We start from the raw sequence: 8,014 nt of genomic DNA, 5'->3' as shown, positions 1-8,014 counted from the left end.
AGGCTGTGTTAATTTCCCACGTGGGTCTATTTTCTCCGTTTTCAGGCCATTTCTCACTCTTTTTACTCTTCTATGCTCACCTAAGTATAAAACATGAAATTAAAGGATTAGGAGCATCGAATTCACCAAATCGAAGAAGAAACCATCCATAAATGTGCCAAGAATGGGATAAGAATATGTATAAATTATGATTTATCAGCCTGTGTGTCCCACACGACCTAACATACACCCGTGTTGTCAGCTCGTGTAGTCCTAAATCATAAAAAGTTGGTCACATAGCCTAGACACATGTCTCTAGCTCGTGTGCTCTTTAATAGAAAACAGTGAGTCACATGACCTGGACATATGCCCGTGTCTCTGGCCCGTGTGATCCTTAATGGAAAACAATGAGTTACACAGCCTGGAGACATGCCCGTGTCTCTAGCCCGTGTGGTCTCTAAAGGTAAAATAGTGAGTCACACGGCCTAGACACACAATCGTGTGATGCACACAACCTGACACACGGCTGTGTGGCATTGACTTCCATGTTTTTCAGCATCCAAATTTCTCAAAAAGTTGGGTTTTCAGTATGCACCTAAAGTGGTTTTGAAATAAGATCAACATAGAGGACTCCTAAGACCTAAAATGAACATTCAATAACCAATTAAGCAATAATTTGTAACAGACACCAAGATTAAGGTGCAACCAGTTTCGTCAAAGAATTTTGACATAAACCCAACTCAACACCACAATTACCTTTGTACAAAACCGTGATTCATGAATCGAGAACGTCAAGAAAACCGTTATCCTCAAGACCTTCTCCTGATGACATTAACCAAACATAAAAACAAATAATTCAAATAGTTTAGCCAAAAAACCAACTTTGGTGAATGTGACAACACCAACGATTTTAGTTTTGGAACCACTGAAGTCATGACATTAATGGAAACGAACTGACCCAGCAACAGTAGCAGATACAAAGTACGGATTTAAGTGAAAACCAAGCGAAAAAGAAAAAGGAAGCAAAGGAAAAGAGTGAAAGGAAGAAAAAGAAAACAAAAGTAAGAAGAATAAATAAATAAATATTGGAAAGGAAGGAAAAGAAAAATGTTACATTCTAATTTAACTACCGATCAGAATTCTAACATGTAGCAAAAATATTCCATAACGCAAGCACTGAAACTAGAACTCAAGACCAGATGGTATATAGAGGCTTAACTATTGAACTAGCAAGCTCATTCTTAACACAAATTCCCACAAAATTAAACTTAAGTCAAAGGCTCCAGAGTAGAGGTTAATTAAAAAAAAAAATAGAACTTCCTAAGAACACTACTCGAACCCCTGACCTCAAACACATACGCATAGTAGATAGCCACAAATACAGAGACTTAATTACAATGGAATATAACAGTCAGACATTCAAAATTTTGGGGCGTTACAACTTTCTTCCCCTAAAAGAAATTTCGGCCTCAAAATTTAAATGACTCAAACAAATACGAAAATTTTTTACGAATGGAATTTTTGGGTTCCCACGTAGCCTTCTCAGTACTATGATTCCGCCACAACAACTTAACCAGAGGAACAATTTTCTTTCACAATACCTTGATATCTTGATCTAATATTTGAATAGGCTCCTCGTCAAATGCCAGATTCAGTCGTGCCTCAATCTCTTTGACAAGAACGATGTGCAACGGATTAAACTGATACCGTCTCAACATTGAAACATGGAACATATCATGGATCTGATCCAATTCAAGGGGTAATTCTAAGTGATAAGCAACAGATCTGACATGTTTCAAGATACTGTGAGGTCCAATAAACCTCAGGCTCAAGTTGCCCTTACGTCCAAATCGGGGAACATATTTTCCATGGAGACACCTTCAGGAACACTTGATCACCTACATTAAACTCAATATGTAACGCCCCCACGCTCGAGACCATCACCGGAGTCGAGCTTGAGGTGTTACTGAACATAATTTATCAAATTAAGAACTTCGAATCATTTGTTTCTACATTCACAGCTTTCTAGTTACCTGCGTCACATTTACAAGAAAAATCTTATCTCGAGTTACGAAACTTGAAATAAATATCCATAAATTTTCCCTAAATCTAGACTCATATATCTATTTACTAATTTTTTTCTAGAATTTTTGGTTGGGCGAATTAGTACAGTTTATTAGTTAAAGTTACCCCTGTTTTAGGACTTGGCTGGACTGACCTCTGTTTACTACGAACCATATATCTATCTGTAAAAAATTTATATGACTGTTTCGTTTGTTTATACTGAAACTATACTCAATAAGGATTCCAAGAATATAAAATAAAACACCTAATTATTTTTTTACAATTTATGGTGAATTCCTAAAGTTGGAACAGGGGATCCAGAAATCACTCTGGCCCTGTTTCACAAAAATTCAAATATCTTCTAACATATAATTCCTTTACCTATTTTATTTGTTTTATGTGAAAATAGACATATTGGGCTTCAATTTATTATTTATTCCATCACCAAATTCGATTTATATGATTTTTAGTAAATTTTCAAACTCACATCAGTGTTGCTGCAATGTTCTGTTTATGGCAAATTTCATCTTTTCATGAGTTTTTATGGACTAGATAACCTATTAACTTTCCATGACATCAAACATGGTCTAAATTAGTCATTTCCATGACCTATAATTATCAAGCATTTTCTCAACCAAATCACTGCCATATCACAAAATTATTTACACAAAATAGGTATATTGCTATACATGCCATACTTAAGTTTTACAAGCCATTTACCGAAAAGTGTCCTTCGGATAGTGTGATCGAACCTTCGACCTGTCCCGATTCCCGAGCCGGCTTGTTCAAAACTACAGTGAATAAAAAGGAGGGAGTAAGCATAAATGCTTAGTAAGTTCATATGCAAATAACAAGTAACATAACAATACAATTATACCAAACAACCTTAGCATAGTATCACCAAAACATATATCACATTTCTAAACATCATTCATCATCTTACCACCTTATCGTTGTTGTATCTATTTTCAACCTGAGGGTTAAGTACATACCTGTCCAAAGTGTCCATTTCACAACACTTACCAAAACGTCACTTGCATCTTAAGTGTTCTTCCATTTCACTAGAAATTTTACCCGTTGAACACATCGGAATATAACTCGGATACATGGATAATTTGCACATAAGTGCCACATATGTAATCAAGAAATCATGTAACCCGCCCCTAAGTGAACTCGGACTCAACTCAGCGAGCTCGGGCGTTCACATCCATAAGTGAACTCAGACTCAACTCAACGAGTTCAGGTGCCTAGTTACATCTCATGAACTCGGACTCAACTCAACGAGTTCGAACATTCGCATCCGTAAGTGAACTCGGACTCAACTCAACGAGTTCGGATGCTCAACCATCCTAGTGACATGTCACTTGTATCCTAATCTATTCCTAAGGTTCAAACGGGATTTTCATCGAACACATATCCTTCCCATCTTCCGTAAAATACCGAAACCAATACTCGGTAGCACTTTATATTTAGCAAATAATACACATAATTTGCATTTTATTCGAAAATAACCACAAGGCATATATTTCATGATAAAAATCAGCATATCATATAATTAACATCAATAACTTATAATTATGCTACATTATTCACACATGAACTTACCTTGGTACCAAAATATAATGATTTTGCAATTTAGTCCACAATCTTTTCTTTTCCTCGATTGGGGTCGATTCCACGTCTTTCTTGATCTAAAATAACACATTTAGCTTATTTAATACTCACATTATCAAATTATTCTTTAATTCAAATTTTAGCAAAATTACAATTTTACCCCTAAACTTTTGCATATTTACACTTTTGCCCCAAATCTCGGGAATTAAACTTAATTCCTTATTCTTATGTTTTATAACATGCTGATCACTTTTCCCTTCTATGGCAACATCAAATTCTCACTCTAACATGTACTTATGACTATTAGGTATTTTTGCCGATTAAGCTCTTTTATTCGTTTTCACTCAAAACCGAGTAGCACAAGTTGCCTAACATAATTTAAAACCTCATATTCTATCATAAAACATCAAAATTCACAAATTTAACCTATGGGTATTTTTCCAAATATGAACTCTAACTCAAAATATTACTATCATAAGCTATACCGAGTTACCGGGATTTCGAAAACGTAAAAATTATTAAAAACGGGGCTTGGAATCACTTACTATGAAGCTTGAAAGTTGAAGAAACCCTAGCTATGGAGAGAGGGAGCATTCGGCAGCAACTAAGGAAGATGATAACCAATTTTGTGTTATTTTTCCCTTTTTATTTCATTTAATATTCAAATGACCAAAATGCCCCTCCTTAATAAACTTTCAAAAAAATTCCTTCCATGTCCTAATTTTGTCCATGCACTTAAAATTGGTCAAAGTACCATTTAAGACCTCCTAATTAATATTTCAAAGCAATTTCATACTAAAAACTTCTAGAATGCAAGTTTTACAACTTATTCGATTTAGTCCCTAACTTTAAATTAAACTCGTTATGCCAAAAATTTCTTCACGAAATTTTCACACAATTATGCAATCATATCATAAACCTAAAAATAATTATAAAATAATTATTTCTATCTCGGATTTGTGGTCATGAAACCACTATTCCGATTAGGCCTTAATTCGGGATATTACACAATATCTTTTCACTTTAAATCTGTGCAAGATTTTTATCGATCAGAAGTGACTTTAAGACAGTCTCGAATAAATTTGACAGTATTCTCAGTCTCAAAAACTAGCTTGGGACCTGTAAACAGAAAAATATATAGGATTTTTCCTATGTCATTTATCACCTTTTTACTTAAATTTGTTGTTAAAACTAAGTAATTGTTTAATAAATTAATGAAATATGTGAAAATATGAAATTAGGACATAGAAATTATTAAAATGTGATTTTATGCTTTATTATATAGTTTTCATGCAATAAATGGCTTATTTTATATTAATTTAAATAACTTATATTTTTTAAGACATAAAGTGGGTCATGCATGATTAATTAAATAATAAAATATAAAATATATTTAATAATTCATTTTAAAATATTTCATTAATAATTTGTGTTTTAAATTAATTAATTAAATTGAATAAATTTTATTTTTTGGTCCTCTAACTTGTTGATTTCTTTCGGACAAGTCTGATACCTTTGCTAGATTACAAAACCGTCCAATTTAGGGACCAAGTCAACCCAAAATTCGGCTGCATATGGCTATCCATAAACCACTTTTTGGTTTAATTGCACAAGGTCCTTGAGGAGTTGAAAAACTTAGAGATTTACCTGAAGATTTATACTTGACCGAGTCTTAGTCCTGAGTTGTTGTGGCACTCAAATTGACCAAAAATCAAGCAAAAATCAGCTCAACTTCCTCCATTTATGGCCAGCCACCCATGGAAGATGCTTCAAAAGATGAAAACTCCTATTTTTAGTAAACTATCCCCCTCTCCTCACCTATAAATAAGACCTCATACTCACATTTCTACTCATCCGTCATCCCTCATCCCTCATCATTCATCATTCTCTCCTCTCTAAATTCTCTTAGCATTCTTCTTTTCTCTCCATGCCTACCATCATCTTTTCATAAAGATTTTAGCATTTGAGCCTCTTAAAGAACCCTTGGTTGGCCACCTTAGAGAGCCATCAGCAAAGGAGCGAAGCAAAGTAATGAAGGAGCCTCGTCAGTCAGAGTCTTGGGTGACAACCACTCTGAATTAGGTTTAATCTTTCTTTTATTTAATTTAATTTAAAGATGTTTGCTATGTGCTCTTTTTTCTTGTTTACAACAATGTTAGCTTAATTTTATTTAAGCTAGGATGATTGCTTTGATTAAATAATATTTATTAGATTTATGCTTAAATGTTTGTGCCTCAATCGATCATGTTTTCAATTAAAATCAAGTTTGTTTTTTGTTCATACATGATTGAAATGCACCTGAATTAGCTGAGCGATCCTAACCAGACGATGACTAGTGGACACATAATTGAAATGTGGATGCTCAATTTAGATCCTAACCCGATTAAATTGCAGGTTGCATAACAACCCTAACCAGGCTCTATTATCTGCATAGCTTTTTGATTTGTGTGATTAAACTGTTTCAAACCTAATAAGTCCCTATTACCTCACACGAATACTAAGAAACCTTTAATAAATAAGGATCAATAAAATGCGTATTTCCTAAGTAAAGGATTCCGAAAGGACCTAACGTGGTTTCCAAACTCATGAAATATCGAGTTGCCATGGAATGTTTTTCCAAATATTATTAAGCATGTCGATAATAATTTGAGTTTAATTAAAGTAATTGTCCGAGTTTGTTTATGTTATAATTATTGCAAATTGTGTTTAATTTTGCTAAAATCTATTTCATTCATATAGTTGGCATACTTTGGTCAATTTGCATTAGGGATCATTGCATTTAGTTTAATATATTTTAATCATCACTTCTCGACTAAATTGTGTTTTTATTTACTAAATTGTTAATATAATTTTACAAATTAAGTAACTTAGCACAAATACAATCCCTGTGGAGACGATAACTCGATACTTACTTATTACTTGTTAACGACTGTGTACACTTGCACAAACCCCAACGTTACAAGTTTTTGGCGTCATTGCTGGGGATTGTTAACTGTTGCCACAGTCATTTCTTTCGTGAAGTTATTTATTTTCAATTTGATTAACTTCTAACATTACTAACTTATTCTTTTTAATTTTGTGATTTTCTTTTCAGTCGTTTAAGAGCATAGATCGAATTATCGATTTACTCCCTGTAGACCCTAAAATTGAGCAATCTTTCAAACAAAAAATATGTGAATGAACAACTTAAAAAAAGTCGAGATGGACCATTGAAATCAGAATCAAGATCAAGGTAATGAAGCCGATCATGTATGAAATCCTATCCTTATTACCTATGATAGAGATCTATGCATCAGACAATATGCTGTGCCACTTTTAAGTGAGTTAAACCCAGGAATTAGAAGGCCAAATATTGAGGCAACCCAATTTGAATTGAAACCAATGATGTTTCAAATGCTCCAAACGGTGGGCCAATTTAGTGGTATGCCCATAGAATATCCACATCTCCACCTTGGATTGTTTATAGAGGTGAGTGATTCATTCAAGATAGCTGGTATGACTGAAGACGCACTGAGGTTGAAATTGTTTCAATACTCGTTGCGAGATCGAGCATGAGCATGGCTCAATTCATTGCCACCAAGTTCCATATCTACATGGTAAGAATTGGCAAAGAGATTTTTGGTTAAGTATTTCTCGCCTAGCAAAAACGCTAAGTTGAGGAACAAGATCACAACCTTCCAACAATTGGATGACGAGTCTTTGTATGAGGCTTGGAAGTGATTCAAGGAGTTACTTCGTAAGTGTCCTCATCATGGGATTCCTCATTGTATCCAGTTGGAGACATTCTATAATGGTCTCAATGCACATATAAGATTGATGGTAGATGCTTCTGCGAATGGTGCAATTTTGTCTAAGTCTTATTATGAGGCTTATGAGATCATTGAGAGGATTGCGAGTAATAACTATCAATGGCCAACAAATCGAACAGCTTCAGGAATACGTGTAGCCAGAGTTCATGAAGTTGACGCCCTCACTTCGTTATCAACTCAGGTATTGTCTATTTCCTCTATGTTAAAATAGTTTACCGCTAATAGTACTAATAATTTTGCAGCTCAGCCACCAAGTTTGCACGAAGTACTTTCCTATGTGTACTATGGGGAAGGTCATTCTTTTGAGAATTGTCCATCAAATCTTAAGTCAGTGTACTATGTGGGGAACCAATATAAAAATAGAAGCGGACAAGGACCCCAGTCCAACTTCTATAATCCTTCATGGCATAATCATCCTAACTTTTCTTGGAGCAACCAAGGAAATGGACCAAACCATAACACATTGCAGCATAGACTCAACCAATCTCAAGGTTTTAATCAGCAAGCTCCAAAACCACCTCAAACTAAGGCATCAAACTATTTGGAGA

At 34.4% G+C, this 8,014-nt stretch overlaps 1 non-coding gene across 1 annotated transcript; it reads right to left on the bottom strand.

The window, feature by feature from the left end:
• Positions 1 to 7,308: 7,308 nt before the first annotated feature.
• Positions 7,309 to 7,415, bottom strand: LOC128293420 (small nucleolar RNA R71). Its single transcript, XR_008283602.1, has one exon. It is a non-coding gene; the product is annotated as a small nucleolar RNA R71 (small nucleolar RNA).
• Between the last annotated feature and the right edge of the window lie 599 nt (positions 7,416 to 8,014).

The sequence above is a fragment of the Gossypium arboreum genome, chromosome 5 (genome assembly GCF_025698485.1).
Source record: "Gossypium arboreum isolate Shixiya-1 chromosome 5, ASM2569848v2, whole genome shotgun sequence".
NCBI classification, from domain to species: domain Eukaryota; kingdom Viridiplantae; phylum Streptophyta; class Magnoliopsida; order Malvales; family Malvaceae; genus Gossypium; species Gossypium arboreum.
The sequence above is the reverse complement of the archived record's forward strand: the minus strand, read 5'-3'. Positions and strand labels throughout refer to the sequence as shown.